At 44.9% G+C, this 16248-nt stretch overlaps 1 protein-coding gene across 13 annotated transcripts in view; it reads left to right on the top strand.

Annotated features, from left to right (window-relative positions):
- ABLIM1 (actin binding LIM protein 1) overlaps positions 1-16248 on the top strand; it is a 340561-nt gene that overhangs the window by 158724 nt on the left and 165589 nt on the right. The gene's annotated exons all lie outside the window — the stretch shown is intronic.

The following is a 16248-nucleotide window of genomic DNA, read 5'->3' as shown; positions in this document are numbered from 1 at the left end:
AGAAGCTCGGCCACCGTGGGTTTGAAACTGGCCCACCAATAAGCTCATTCCTTCAGCTTTGGTTTTTTTTCCTGAGTCAGAAATTTAAGCAAGTATTGTGTCTTATGTCATTAGTTGGGTTTATTGACATCTTCAAAATTACCTAATTAATAGAGACTGTTGGCGAACCCAAGGCATTCAACCAACTTTCTATGTCACCCAAAGGCTGTTACTATGGAAAAGAGACAGAAAACCAGGGTAGTGTTAAGTGAAAGAACACACTGAACCCACATTTATAGAGCACAGACCTTGTGCCAGGAACTGTGCCAGACCCTGGGAATGCAGTGACAGTAACCTCATAACAGAGGACAGAAAAGAAAGGAAGAATGAGAATGGATAGATGGGCTAAATATAAAGCAAGTAAACAGAGTTGGGGGGAGTAGGCAGATTGACGACTTGGGTGGTCCGCAGAGAGGTCTCGGAAGGGTGGCATGGGAGCTGCTGTAGGATGAGACCGGAAGAGGAGGAGCCAGTCTGCAAATACCAAGGGGACGAGCCCCTTCTGGGAAAGGGGAGGGCAGGTGGAGACCTTGAAGCAGCAGGAACTGGAGCTTGGGGAGCAGTGTGAAGAGGGCATGAGAAGAGACCGGCTGGTGGGCGGGCTCTGTGGGCTACCCGAGGGCGTCCTGGATAATGCAGCAGAAGCTCCCTGGAGGCCTTAGTTGGTGGTATGATCTGCTTGAATTATGCCTTTAGAAGATCGCTGTAGTTGCTCTGTAGCAAAGTAATTGAATGCATGAGTCAAAAGCCCACCCTGTTTGAAGACATAAACTCTGTGCGTTCTTCCCGACTGTCCCCTAAGCCCCTTGTAGCCCCCTACTTGGTGAGGAACTAATTACTCAGACGCACATCCTCTTGTTTCTAGTTTTCTGGCAAATCTCCAGTGTTTACATACCCCTAGGCAAGTTGTGTTTGTGAAAACTCCCACACGAGACGTGAACTGGGTCTGATGGTATCTCATTCCATTTATTTTTTTTCCTTCTAATGGGCTCTTTCTCAAAAGGGCAGCAGAAATGAAGTGATAATGAGGACACTTGTCAGAGTGGGGATGTGTTGGTGGAAAACAAAGATATACTTTAGCGGGGAGGATTCCATGCATTACTAAGGGGTAGGGTGTGTGGAGGGTATTGGAAAATCCTTGTTTGTGCATGTACAGTTTTTCCTTCTGATTGCTGTGCTAATGTTGAGAAGCTGAGACTAACAGATGCAAGTCAGACCTGCTATTTAAAATAGATAGAGACAGAAAATAGAGTGGTGGTTGTGCAGGTTTGAACAGGGGAGGGGCTTCCCAGGTGGCGATACTGGGAAAGAACCTGCCTGCCAGTGCAGTAGACATAAGAGACGTGGGTTCCATCCCGGGGTCGGGAAGATTCCCTGGAGAATTGCATGGCAACTCACTCCAGTATTAATGCCTGGAGAATCCCATGGACAGAGGAGCCTTGCAGGCTACAGTGATAGTGTCACAAACACACACAACTGAAGTGACTTAGCATGCATGCACAAGCGGAGTAGGGATGGGGTGTGACTGCTAATGAGTGTGGGGTCTCTTTTCGGTGTGATAAAAATGTACCAGAAATACAAAATTACGACTTATGGTAATGGTCACATAATACTGTGACTATTCCTAAAAACATTGAGTTGTACACTTTAAATGGGTAGATTTTAGGATATGTGAAGTATATGCTATTAGATTTTAGGATATGTGAATTATATGCTGATAAAACAAAATCTGCTATTTTGCTTCTATAAGTTAAAGTGAAATGATGATACAGAAAGTTATAAGATTCATTAAGCGCACTGAATATTCACTGGGTGTTACCCAGGAGAAGAGCATGTGTCTGTTGCTAAAAGAGAGCAGACTTGGAAATTCAGCGTGTTTGTGTTTCAGCTGGAGCACATGGTTATCTATTTATGATCAAGGACCTTAAACTACAGCTCACCTTATTCCCTCACTGAAACACTGTGGGAGCCATCATGGCTTCCCTTTGGTGCTCGCTCACTGTCTGTTGGGAAAAGTGCCAGACACTTTACAGACATTAACTCACTTATCCTCGTAAGTGTCTGAATAGATTCTATCCCCATTTTACAGATGAGGAAAGTAAGGCTTGGGGAAGAAAAGTAACTTGTTTGAAGATCACAGAGCTAAGAGGGGTGGAGCCTGGATTCACATGAGGTCTGTCCGAGCAGAATCCAGGTTGTGATCATCTCACGGCTAGAGGGGACCCCTCCCTGAGAGCCATCATGTCATAGCGTATGGCTCCCAATTTGCCTGCACTGCGAGCTGCAAGATAGTCCTAACTCAGCACCTAAGAAATAGGCCAACTGTACTCTATCATCTCAAGACCTCCTTCCCGGGGAGATGAGGAAGCTTCAGAGTCTGGTCCTGAGCTTACCCTGCAAGGATGTCCAGGACGAACCTCGTTCACTGTCTTCTATCCATGTTGCCCTTTGCTTGCTATGTTTAAGCCAAAGCAGGTGTCCTGATGGTCCCCAAACATACCCCAGCCCACCCCTCCATTGTCTCCGATGCTTTACTCTTCCTTCCTACTCACTTAAATCCTGCCACCGACCCTTTCTTGAAGGTCCAGCTGAGAGGATATTTTCTGGTTTCTCTCTCAGTTTGGACTTTTACTGCAGCACACGATTTAGTCTCTACCTTGTATTTCCTTTCACATTCTTTCTCTCTCGCCATCTCTCGGTCTCCTTGTCTGTTTCTCCTTTCCTTTACCTCCTCTAGCTCCCCTCCCCTATTAAACTGCAAACTCTTTGAGGCCAGTTTCTGAGATTTACATGAATATCTTGGAAGAAGGGCCGTCTCTTTCACCTTCTGTTGCTTTTGCCCATGAAGCCTCTGGGTCAGAAGGCTGCCCAACAAGCCATGGCTCTCCCACCTCCAGGCTTGGCTCCCACTCTCCCTCCCCTTAAAACATCCTCCCTTGTCACTATTCACCTTCTGCCCACACCATGGTCTCAAATTCCCCTCCCTCCTCCCTGAAACTTTCTTCAACTATTTGTCCCAGCCTACTGCATGCTTAAGAGAAGGCAATGGCACCCCACTCCAGTACTCTTGCCTGGAAAATCCCATGGACAGAGGAGCCTGGTAGGCTGCAGTCCATGGGGTCACTAAGAGTCGGACGTGACTGAGCAATTTCACTTTCACTTTTTACTTTCATGCATTGGAGAAGGAAATGGCAACCCACTCCAGTGTTCTTGCTTGGAGAATCCCAGCGATGGGGGAGCCTGGTGGGCTGCCATCTGTGGGGTCGCACAGAGTCGGACACGACTGAAGCGACTTAGCAGCAGCAGCAGCAGCAACTGCATGCTTCTCTCTTCAGGAGTCCTCAGTCGTGTCCACCTCTTTGCGACCCCATAGACTATATGGTCCCTGAAATTCTCCAGGCCAGAATACTGGAGAGGGTTGCAGTTCCCTTCTCCAGGGGATCTTCCTGACCCAGGGATCAAACCCAGGTCCCCCACACTGCAGGCGGATTCTTTACCAGCCGAGCCACCAGGGAAGCCCTCCAAAGTCCTAGCCTAGGACAAAAGGCTGTCCTAACCTCCCAGGACAGCATTTTCTCTCTGCATTGATCAGCTCCCCAGGGAGAGCTTTCTGGGTACTGTGCACAGCACTGGGGAGGGCCTGGGTGGTCTGTCTCCACAGTTCCCCAGAGGGCCTGGGACAACACAGCACACACAGCAGCTCTCACATGGTCATTATCTGTTGACTGTAGATAAGAAGTTATCTCCCAAGCATTGGAATTTAGGAGTTTTAATGGAAGTATGTACTTAATGTCTCTCTGTCCTCTCCCCCGGTCCCATGTTGAACTTCAGTTATATTTCTTTCTTTCCCAGTGATAGATTTTACTAGGTCTGAGCTTTGCTAAACTTCAGGAAATAATCTCTTTTCTCCCACTCCTGTGGATGAATCCCTGAAGTTAAATGAGAGAATGATCAAACCACTCAGGGTCATGTTCTCTGTCACCTGGGTGACTAGGAAAATACCTGGCAAGGTGACAAGTATAGATTATGTGTGTTTGCCTTTTCTTGCAAAGGTAACTCTGGGCAGAGTTATGTCATACAGAAAGCCTGAACAAGTCAGAACTTCATTTCTGGAAGGAGCCTAAACACCTGAAGAGTAGTCCCAGCGTTTGTAAGATCATGTCTGACTCTGTGAACTCTGTTCCTTGGCTTTCCTCCTCCCCTTGGGTGTGCAGACCCCAAAGAGACCCAGGGAAAGGTGACGGTGTGTGTTTTTTCACACAGAGCAGGGGTGGGAAGGCTACTTCAGAGAGGATTCAAATCTTCATTCTGAAATTTACCGCCATGTGAATTAAAAGCCTCGTGCTGTCCTTTCCTAGCAGGTAAACCTCGGGCACAGTGCTGTGTTAGTAAATATGTAACAGCAGACTCTGGGAGTAGGCACAGGGCAAAGCCCTGATTTGTTAAGTTTGCTGATTTCTGTGGTGTAAATACCCTCCCCATGGCTGACTTCAGGCTACTAAGGTGAAGTCACTGAGCACACAGTTGGGCAGAGCCTTGTGCAGCCAGCTGTCTGCAGCAGGCAGGAGCCAAACCAGCTCACCACTCTCGGTGCTCAAGTGCTCATTGTGGTTAATCTAAGCATACACACATTACCTACATTCATTAGTTTGTCTAAAAGACTATTTTTCTATTTTAAAAAAAATTGTTTATTTTTAATTGGAGAATAATTGCTTTACAATATTGGGTTGGTCTCTGCCATCCATCAACATGAATCAGTCACAGTTATACATGTGTCCCCTCCCTCTTGAAGCTCCCTCCCACCTCCCACCCCATCCCACCCCTCTAGGCTGTCACAGAGCACCAGTTAGAGCTTCCTGATTCACACAGCAAATTCCCACTGGTCATCTGTTTTACAGGTGGGAATGTATCTGTTTCCTTGCTACTCTCTCAATTTGTCCCATCCTCCCTTTCCCCAACTGTGTCTATAAGTCTGTTCTCTGTGTGTGTTTCTACTGCTGCCCTGCAAAGAAGTTCATCAGAACCATCTTTCTAGATTCCATATATATGCATTAATATGTTTGTTTTTCTTTTTCTGACTTATTTCATTCTGTATAGTAGGCTGTAGGTTCATCCTCATTAGAACGGACTCACATGTGTTCCTTTTAATGGCTGAGTAATATTCCATCATATATATGTACCACAACTTCTTTATCCACTCATCTGTCAGGGGACATCTAGGCTGCGTCCGTGTTCCAGCTATTGTAAATAGTGCTGCAATGAACAATGGGATACATGTGTCTTTTTCAATTAGGGTTTTCTCAGGACATATGCCCAGTAGTGGGAATGCTGGGTCACATGGTAGTTTTATTCCTAGTTTTTTAAGGAATGCCCCTGCTGTTCTCCATGCTGCTGCTGCTGCTACTGCTAAGTCACTTCAGTCGTGTCCGACTCTGTGTGACCCTGTAGACGGAAGCCCACCAGGCTCCCCCGTCCCTGGGATTCTCCAGGCAAGAACACTGGAGTGGGTTGCCATTTCCTTCTCCAATGCGTGAAATTGAAGTCGCTGAGTCGTGTTTGACTCTTAGCGACCCCATGGATTGCAGCCTACCAGGCTCCTCCATCCATGGGAGTTTCCAGACAAGAGTACTGGAGTGGGGTGCCATTGCCTTCTCCGGCTGTTCTCCATAGTGGCTGTTAAAATACTGTTTACCTAATTAGTAATTCCGAGTGCACTGATAAGTAGAAACAGCCAAAAATCAAAAAGGCAAACACAGCTGGGAAGCATCCTGATCCTGAATCAACTTCTTGGTTCTTTGTTTTTTTAACGGAGAAGGCAGTGGCACCCCACTCCAGTACTCTTGCCTGGAAAGTCCCCTGGATGGAGGAGCCTGGTGGGCTACAGTCCATGGGGTCACTAAGAGTCGGACACAACTGAGAAACTTCACTTTCACTTTTCACTTTCATGTATTAGAGAAGGAAATGGCAACCCACTCCAGTGTTCTTGCCTAGAGAATTCCAGGGACGGGGGAGCCTGGTGGGCTGCCATCTATGGGGTTGCACAGAGTCAGACACAACTGAAGCAACTTAGCAGCAGCAGCAGCAAGTGTCTGGATTTGGAGAAGGCCATGGTGGTTTCAGGCTTAAAGTTAAACCCCATCCCAGGGCCCGAGGCCTAAATTCTGATAGCCTGTGACCCTCAGTCTTCACCTGAGTACCCTCAATGGCCCCCCAGGGGGACCAACCTCCCTCCCAATCCCAGAGTCAGCACAGAGGTGGCTCTTCCAGCAGTCCAGAAAGATGTGGTGTTCTGGCAGCAGGCTTCAGGCTGAAGTCACTGCCCAATCTTTCGACTTGATCCATTTCTAAATGGAATTGCTGGTGCAGGGACAGTTTGAGAGCCCTGAGTGACCTTAAAAGGCTGTATCACATTTCAGCAGGGATTCTTATTATACTTTAGAAATTCCTGCTCATAGGGATTAGTGACTGCCTCTCCCGACCTTCAGCTGACTCCAACATCTATGTGTTAGGCCGGCGCTGTGGGGGCGCCCATGAAAAGATGACCTCACGTTGTCTCCATTTCCACCCTGTGAGGTATTCTTAAGCCCTTTTTTTGTGGCCTTGGGGAAGTGGAGGCACATGGCAGGAGAGGCAGAACTGGAAGTCTCCTAACTGCTAACGCATGGTCCTTTCTAATTACTGTTCAAGAGGAGAGGTGGGGCTTTATACCCATGACTAGGCTCCAAAGTTAAATCACTCAGTGCTGTCAGAGGTGGACTAGGAGAGGTCACAGAAGGGTGTTTCCTCAGTGAGTCATCTCAACCAAAAGGTGTGTCGAGGGAGCCAGTCTTTTAGAAGCGGGAGGATAAGACACCCAAGCTGATGTTAAACCCCTTCTAAGATTAACCTTTATACATAAAAGGCAGGGGTAGCATGGCAGGGTAGAAGCATCCTATGATTTACACAGGGGAAATTTCCTAGCTGAATTTTTATTATCCTAGCACCACTTTGCCTTGGGGGAATCAGATTAACTGAATTAGAGCCTGGGCTGTTTCTATAATCAGGATCCCAGCTGCCCCATGGCTGACGGTGTCTTTTATGTTGGGAAGAATAACAGAGGCCTATGGCATTGGCTCAGAAAAGAAACGTCAGATACTGGGACCTCTTACAAATGGAAAGCCCAAAGTGGCAGAAAGTTAGAGCCGTCTGACGGCTCGCTGGGAGTGTTTGTGCTAAGGCAGCCCTGTGCTTTGTGCCAAATAATAATCCTGATTACCAGACTAATGTGGTGGGAGAAAATTAGGTCAGGGAAGCCAATTCAGGAGAAGGATCGTTTTGGGTAACTAAGGACACAATAACAGTGGGTAGTTTCCTGTAACTACCACTTGCCACAGCAGGAAATGGACTTTTAGGTAAACTGTGAATTAAGCACTCTATGCATTTATTTAAACTCTTGAGTTTCTTGATTCCTAGGCTCAATAATAGTGCCACTCTAGCATAAAGAAAGGGAGTAGGAGGCGGAGAGAAGTGGTAGGAGGGGGAAAACACATCTGTGTGATACGTGTTTACAATTAAGTGGGAACTGATGGGGTAGAAGGGCTTCCCTGGTGGCTCAGTGGTAAAAAAAAAAAAAAAAAAAACCCACCTGCCAATGCAGGAGATGCAGGTTCTATCCCTGGTTCGGGAAGATCCCCTGGAGAAGGAAATGGCAACCCACTCCAGTATTCTTGCCTGGGAAATCCCATGAACAGAGGAGCCTAGTAGGTTACAGTCCATGGGGTCGCAAAGAGTTGGACATGACTGAGCGACTTCATTTCACTACATAGTGACTGAACAGCAACAATGCAGTAGAAGCTTAGAAAGTATTCTTAGTGAAGCAGTCTCTCTGAAATGTAGACTCCCAGGAGAACAGGATTCCTGTCTTTAAGCAGAAACCAAGCTTACCAGCGGAATATCATTGTGTCAATCCAGACCAGTCCTAACCAGAGGCAATTTTCCAGCGCAGACCTCTGCTCAAAGCGGAGGCTGCAGGCAGTGTCCTCGAGATGTTGGGTATCTTTTCCTCGGTCTGTTTCCCTTCCCCTCCAAGTGTTCTTTTCCTGTAAATCACTGCAGCCTGGAATAACTTTTGGTATTTGATGTGCTATTTCCCATCTGCTTATTTACTAGCAGGTGTTACCTTTGGGATTCTCATGCAGCTGGGTATTCAGCATTTCTGAACTGTGTAATCACAATCTAATACATTACACTAGTGTGGTTTCCGTCTAGGCTGCACAAGACTTTCCTGTGGAAACCCCCTACTCAGTGCTTCGGAGCCTGGGCTTTGGAGTCAGAAGACTTCCTCGCTGTGTGATCTTGAACAAGGTTTTGAACTTGCTTTGGTATTCTGCTCTGCAAAACAGGAATAATGAAACAACTCCCCCCTAAAGGCAGTTGTAAGATTATCTGTGATTGCTGGGATAAAACAGTTATGACAGGGCCTTGGACACAGTAAGTGTTCAATAAATTGTTCTTGTTGCAATAATAGAATAGTGTTACAGAGTGACCTTGAGATGTCATATGTTCAGGAGTCTCTAGATTCATGGGGGAGGTACCTCAGTAGTGGTATTGAAAGGTAACCCTGTTTTCCCTGATCTAAAATTTGAACTGAGGAGCACAGAGAGAACAACTCAGGTTATTTGATATCAGAAAAATCCCAGAAATCTGGAGAAATTGAACACTGAGCTTGGGATTTTATAGGGTCAGGACTGATGCATTGTGAAGCAAAAGCGAACACAAAATAAGAGACAATTAAGTGCTGGACGACGGTGCAGGTATTTAGTGCTTTAGGACTTGGAGGAGGATGAAATATTTTATGAATATAAACTACAATGATAGCTTCAGATAAGAGCCAGGATGTGGACTAGGCCTTGTGTGTCAGGTTGGATTTGAGTGGATGAGGAGTTGTTCAGTCATTCAGTCATGTCGGATTCTTTGTGATCCCATGGACTGCAGCACACCAGGCTTCCCATCTCCTGAAGCTTGCTCAAACTCATGTCCATTGAGTCAATGATGCCATCCAGCCATTGCATCCTCTGTTGTCCCCTTTTCATCCTGCCCTCAATCTTTCCCAGCATCAGGGTCTTTTCTAATGAGTCAGCTTTTCACATCAGATGGCCAAAGTATTGGAACTTCAGCATCAGTTTTTTCAATGAATAGTCACGACTGGTTTGATCTCCTTGCTGTCCAAGGGACTCTCAAGATTCTTCTCCAACACCACAGTTCAAAATCATTAGTTCTTCAGTGAGCAGCTTTCTTTATGGTCCAACTCTCACATCCATACACGACTATTGGAAAAATCATAACTTTGACTAGAGGGACCTTTGTTGACAAAGTAATGCCTCTGCTTTTTAATATGCTGTCTAGGTTGGTCATAACTATCCTTCCAAGGAGCAAGCAAATGAGGAAAGGAGAAGTTTTGCTAAGTGAGGCATATGACGTGAGTGCAGGCAAGGAAGATGAAGATCAGGAATAGTCAGGAGGCCTCATTAAAGGAGGCTTTGTATGTTCATACAGATGGACAGCAGAGGACTTTAGCGTTCATCTTTCAGGTGGTCCTGAGTTCAGAACCAATCAACACAGTGAGAAGTACTTAACAAATGTAGTCCCTTCTTAAGTATCTAAATAGCTATCATGGGTCATGTTATTGAAGATCTCTGAAATAGTACCAAGAACTTTAGATTTGATAGATTGGGACTAAGAGAAATAATGGAAGTTATTTTGTTTTTATTTCAAGAAATTTTATTTTTAGAGCAGCCTTAGACTTACAGAAAATTTGAGAAAGTAATAGTTTCCATAAACTAGTTTTCCATGTGAGTAACATCTTGCATTAACATAATTATTTTATAATAGTTAATGAACCAAGGTTGACACGTTGTTAACTTAAGTCTGTATTTTATTTGTATTTTCTTGGTTTTTTCTGATGTCTTTCTCCTATTCTGGGATTCCATCCAGGACACCATACTGCGTTTAGTCATCGTATCATTTTTGGCTCCTCCTGGCTGTGACAATGTGACTTTCCTTCTTGTTTTTGATAATCTTGACGATTGTGAAGAGTACTAATCAGGTTTTTGTGCAAAGTCCCTCATTGTGGGGATTTTCTCATGATTAGACTAGGGTTTGAAGTTTATGGGAGAGAAGGTCATGGGGGCAAAGTGCCAGTTGTCATCACATCATATCAGAGGTACACACTCTCAACATGATGTTGATTGTTGATGTTGACCTTGATCGTCCAGGTGAGGTAGTGCTTGTAAAGGTTCTCTCCCACCCCTCTTCCATACTGTCCCCTCTGGAATGAAGTCACCAAGCACAGCCTGAGCTTAAGGAGTGGGGAGTGATGTCCACCTCTGTGAGTGACCTACACCTCCAAGGCCACATTGAAGAAGAAAGAGCCTAGCTGCTGGGAACTCTCAGAAATCTTGAGAAAGGGGTTGAAGGCTGGATTTATGTGGTGAGCAAAGGGATGACTAAAGGATGGGAGGGTGGACAGAATTTCACGGGGGATGAATGAGAGGGTGGGATCAGGATGACGGAGGGGTTCCAAGCATCAGGGATTAGGGGGTTGTTTGGGTGTAAAGAGCACTGCATTGGTTTATTGCCAACTCTCTGTTTCATGGCTGTGTCACTTTGGGTGAGTCATTTTGTCTCTCTGAGCCTCAGTCTGCCTGTTTTAAAAATGGGCTTGACTGTTAACTCCTCTTCCTACCTCATAAGGCTCTTGTGAGAGTGACTTGAGATAATGCAGATGGAAGGGTTTTGAAAGCCATCAAGCCTGGTGTGGTTTCAAAGACTGGTGGAGAGACTGATGGTGCTAATGAGAGGGAAGGGCACTTGGGAAGGGGATATATTCCCTGGGACACTCTGAATAGTTCACATCAGTTCAGCTGCTCAGTCATGCCCAACTCTTTGCAACCCCATGGTTTGCAGCATGCCAGACTTGCCTGTCCATCACCAGCTCCTGAAGCTTGCTCAGACTCATGTCAGTTGAGTTGATGATGCCTTCCAACCATCTTATCCTGTGTTATCCCCTTCTCCTTCTGTCTTCAATCTTTCCCAGCACCAGGGTCTTTTCTAATGAGTCAGCATCATGTGGCCAAAGTATTGAAGCTTCAGCTTTAGCATCAATCCTTCCAATGAATATTCATGACTGATTTCCTTTAGGATTGACTGGTTGGATCTCCTTGCAGTCCAAAGGATTCTCAAGAACCTTCTCCAACACCACAGTTCAAAAGCGTCCATTCTTCGGTGCTCAGCTTTCTTAATGGTCCAACTCTCACATCCATACATGACTACTGGAAAAACCATAGCTTTGACCATACATACCTTTGTGGGCAAAGTAAAAGGATATCTTTTATTGGTGGGATCCAGCGTTCTCCTGTCAATCATTTTTCAGCAGTTAGTTGCAATTTCAGAGTTTTCGCAGGAAAAGATGAGCACACATCCTTCTACTCCACCATCTTGATGGATGTGAATAGTTCAAATAGCCCAGGGCAATTATAGTGCATGCCAAGAATGCTGACATATAGGCTCATGATAGTCACCCACTAAAGAGATTTTTATTTCCAATATGCTTTCTCAGATGTTCTGATTCTAGTGGTCTAGTTTCATGTCTGTCCCCTAGATAGGAGGAACTTAGATAAGGTGAAGCTGGTTCTGGAATATTAGGAAGGACTCCACCTAATCATTTTGGCTTTCCTCTTATGGCCATAATTTCTTCTGTTTGACGACACTGAAGGTGACAGTTTTCCTTAGTGATCTCCACTTCTTATCCCAGCCTCATTGCCTGTAATCTCCAGTAGGCATTTCCAAAGTTACACACCCAATGGAACTGTGGTTCCTGTTCTACGCTAGAGTCTCAGGGCTAAGGCTAACCTGCCTCGCTTGACTGAGAGGCAGTGTGAAACTTAACGTTCGGCTTGCAGTAGGCTGCCTTAACTGAGTCTCCAGAATCCCTCCAAACCGGAATGGAGGAATCCCTTTACCTTTTCTGGCAAACAGACTCTTGGTTCTTCGTACACATTTCCTCACTGTTAAGGAGATATGCAACCATGCTTCAGGTTTTCCATTGTATTATTCTTAGTGTGGCAACAAACTGATGAGCCATGGGAAATTTTAACCATGTCTGCCCAAATTCTGGGATGAACCACTGACTGCTTGGTGCCGTAGAAAGATTTGGGAAGGTCCAAGTGCTAAGTGTACCTCTGCCGATAATTCGGGGCTGACTTTGGGCAAGGAATGTAAGCTCTTGGCTCCTCTTTTTCCCTATCAGTAGAATAAGGAGGGACCACCCAGGCTCTGAAAGACGAAGCAATCAAGGAAAAAGTAGGAACAGGGCCAGCTGGCAAAGAAGAGGAGTACAGAATTAATGTCATTGTTATATTGCAGCTGACTCAGCATATTTCAAAAATGTAGAATTGAGCCAAAGAACATACATTGGGTATTAACCAAACTGCCAAAGGAAGTTATTATGTAAAGCCTCTTTATTGAGCTTGAAAAGGAGAGACAGTCTTTTCTCTATCCTGATTTGGGTTGGGATGAAATCAATACTGAGTCTCTTTTGGTCTTTGGATTCTATCCTCTAACAAGCAAAGCCCATTTCTTCACAAGTAGGTGGTTCTGAGATGTGTCTGCCTAGGCTGATGTGGGATGGAACAGTAAGTAAAACGATAAAGTCTCCACTTATCTCTGGGTGAAAACAGAGGTCATCTCTGGGCATGGAGGATTTTGCAGTGTAATATATATTTCCAAAGGGAAATGCTTGCAAAATGCAGATGCTGATCCCAGTTCTGACTTTATGACTGGTGCCAGCCTTTGCCCTGGCACCTTTGTTGAGACAAAGGGGAGAGCCAAGAAGTGAAATGATATTTTCCTTCCCTCATCATTACTCAGCATAGCCAGCTTGCTTAGTTATAAAAAATTCAAGTGTCAAGAGAAACTGCAATGCAGTTATTCATCCAAAAATGCATTCTCCCTCGTGGTCAAGAGATCCACTGTGTTCTAATATTGTTTCTGAGATGGATGGTCTTGTGGGTTAATTTTTTCCACTCTAACTCTAACTTGCTTCACAGTATTGTCTGAATTCTATGGGGACAATCCTTCTTAAACTGTAGTATGTAGAATCACCTGAGGAGTTTACTAAAATGATAGGTCTCCTGATTTTAACCCCTAGTTCAGTGGGGTTGAGGAATCTGCATTTTTATTTTTATTTATTTTTTAACGTTTTATCTTATATTGGTAATAGCTGATTAACAGTGTTGTGATAGTTTCATGTGGACAGCAAAGGCACTCAGTCACACATACTCATGTATACATTCTTCCCCAAACACCCCTCCCATCCCAGCTGTCACATAGCATTGAGTAGAATTCCCTGTGCCTTACGGTAGGACCTTTTTATCGTAGTCACTAAACATGTCTGACTCTTTGAGACCCCGTGGACTGTAACCCACCAGGCTCCTCTGTCCATGGGATTTCCCAGGCAAGAATACTGGAGTGGGTTTCCAATTCCTTCTCCAAGGGATCTTCCTAACTCAGGAATGGAACCCGAGTCTCCTGCATTGCAGGTGGATTCTTTACCACTGAGCCACCTGGGAAGTAGGACTTTATACGTTATCCATTTTAAATATAGCAGTGTGTACATGTCCATCCCAAACTCTCTGTTTCCCCCATCCTTCCCCACTGGGAATCATAAGTTGGTTTGTTTAAGGAAAATAGGTCTGTGAGTCATTTGTTTCATTTCTTTTTAGATTCCATATGTAAGGGATGTCATGCATTATTTCTCTTTCTCTGTCTGACTTCTTTCACTTAATATGATAATCTCCAGGTCCATTCATGATGCTGCAAATGGCATTATTTCATTCTTTCTAATGGCTGAGTAATATTCCATTTTGTATATGTACCACATCTTTAACCATTCATCTGCTGATTGACATGGATTGTTTCCGTGTCCCATCTATTGTTAAATAGTGCTGCAGTGAACATTGGGGTGCCTGGAGGAATCTGCATTTTTAATAATGACACGGGGGGTTCTGTTAAAGGGGATCAGCAGCACTGTCTTGATCACCATCTGGGTACCATGCCCAGCTAGCAATATTTTACCACAGACAGTGTATAAGCCTTTACAAGCCAAGTCCTAATTGTGGCTTTGAAACAGCTCTTGAGCCCACCTAAATAAATTATTGCCCAACTTGTAACAGTCATTGCTGGGCTTATAATAATTTCTGATTTAGACAAATGGCCCAGGAAGAACATGAGCTTGGGAGTCAGAAAGGCCTGGGTGTAAATATTTGAGCCTCTACTTACTGTTCTTTGATCAGGCTGCTCAGCTTCTCTGAGGCTTGGTTTCCTCATCTGTCAAATGGGAATAGTATTACCCACCTTACTGAGAGAGGGGTGGTGAGGATGGAATAAATTGACTTACGTGTAAGCACCTCATCAACAGGGGAGCCTGGTACTTAGAGACAGATGCTAAATAAATATTATTTTTCTCCATTCATACTGGAAGCAAGAATTTGAAACAAACACATGAAAAATCTTGCATAAAGCAGACAGTGTTATGGGAAACTTTTTTTTAATGCCCAGGTCAATCGATTTTTGGCCTTATTGCACATCACTTTAGAAGTCAATGGTTGTTTAGAGATCTTGGAAGCCTGTCCCTTCTTAATTCCTGTAGGCAATACTGACTTCTGTTGTGAATATAGGTTTCCAAGAGAGATCCCAGCAGGCTGATAGGGAAATGCAGGGGTATCATGATGTTGGCACCTTTGCCAAACACTTCAGGGTCCAGTGCAGAAAATTCAGATCAGGTGTTGAACCCAAAACTACACCTGCTCCTAGTCTCAGCCTCACAAGAAGAACCTTGTTCCTGAGAATCTAGCTAGTAATGGACTATTTGGACTGTCTTGTTCAAGCTCTTTCCAGGCGAAATGTGAACGTTACAGTGGTCCGAGAGAAACAATACACTATTATACTTGGCGTGTACAGAGAGCTCCTTGCTGGGAGGTGATTTAGAAGTTCAATTTCAGCAATACCTGCCCACACCCCCCTCTCTCACCACGTCCAACCCGGTTTTACTGTTTGGAAAAAAATGACCTTTGTTCTTTGTGTTGGTTGATTAATTTTAGGCTCACTGTTCTTATCCCCTATCACGCTTATGTCGGTACTTATGCAATACATTTTTGTATATCGCGTGAGTCCTCCTTCTGAGGACCCAAATCAGAAAAGGAATTTAATAGCAAAAAATGCCTCTCTGCATTCTCTGGCTGAACAAGGTCAGTGAAGACCCTTAGGTAGCATCAAGTCACAGGTGTCTTCTTGCTGTCTTTTCTCTTGGTCCTTTGTCAGGGGAGCCTGCAATCCCTGACAAAGGTTAGGGTTAGGGTTAGGGTGGGGCAAGGTGGTCACAATAACTTCCATTCTCTGAAGGCTACACTCTGGAAACTGGAAGAATAATCCCTGTAAACCCCATCATATGATTTTAGACCCTGGAAAGAGCCTCACATCCAATCCCCCTTATTTTACAGGAGAGGAGTCTGAGGTTCAGAGACATCCACATAGTTCCTAGTTGATTTTTTCTTTAATGACTACCTGCAGCGTGTACCAGGAACTGTGCACACAATGCGTGCTAAGTCACTTTAGTCATGTTCAACTCTTTGTGACCCCATGGGCTTTAGTTCACCAGGCTCCTCTGTCCGTGAGATTTTTCAGGCAAGAATACTGGAGTGGGCTGCCATTTCCTTCTCCAGTGCACACAATGGGAGGCTCATAACAGGCCTCCAACGGGTTCAACGAGTTGCCAAATGAAGATGAGGAATATCTGTCTGATGGACAAGGAACTAGATAGCGCCTGCTAACCAAGAAGGAAATAAGTGTTGACTGAGCCCCTTTGGTGCGTGAGTGCACTGCTATGTTCTGAGGAGCTGGGGGAAGGGAAGAGGAGTCCCAGTGGGGAGAAACAATATATAAACTTTATTAATAACTAGTCCTCATTCTCAGGGAACTTACAGTCTGCAGTGAACTCCTGGCTGAAAGGCATTTTCTAAATCAAGCTAGGCACATATCACACCATATTGGACCAAGCAAGGTTATGTATTAATGACTCAAAAATTTAATGCATAGTCCTTGAGATGTTTGGGAAGAAGAGAGAAGAGTGCTGGCTCCCAGAGAAACAAGCACAGTATTTTCCCCAACAGTGGG

Source organism: Moschus berezovskii, chromosome 12, assembly GCF_049115385.1.
Source record: "Moschus berezovskii isolate FMDL1 chromosome 12, NW_MosBer_1.0, whole genome shotgun sequence".
Lineage (NCBI taxonomy): Eukaryota > Metazoa > Chordata > Mammalia > Artiodactyla > Moschidae > Moschus > Moschus berezovskii.
Note: the sequence above shows the minus strand (reverse complement) of the source record. Positions and strands in the feature narration are given on the sequence as shown.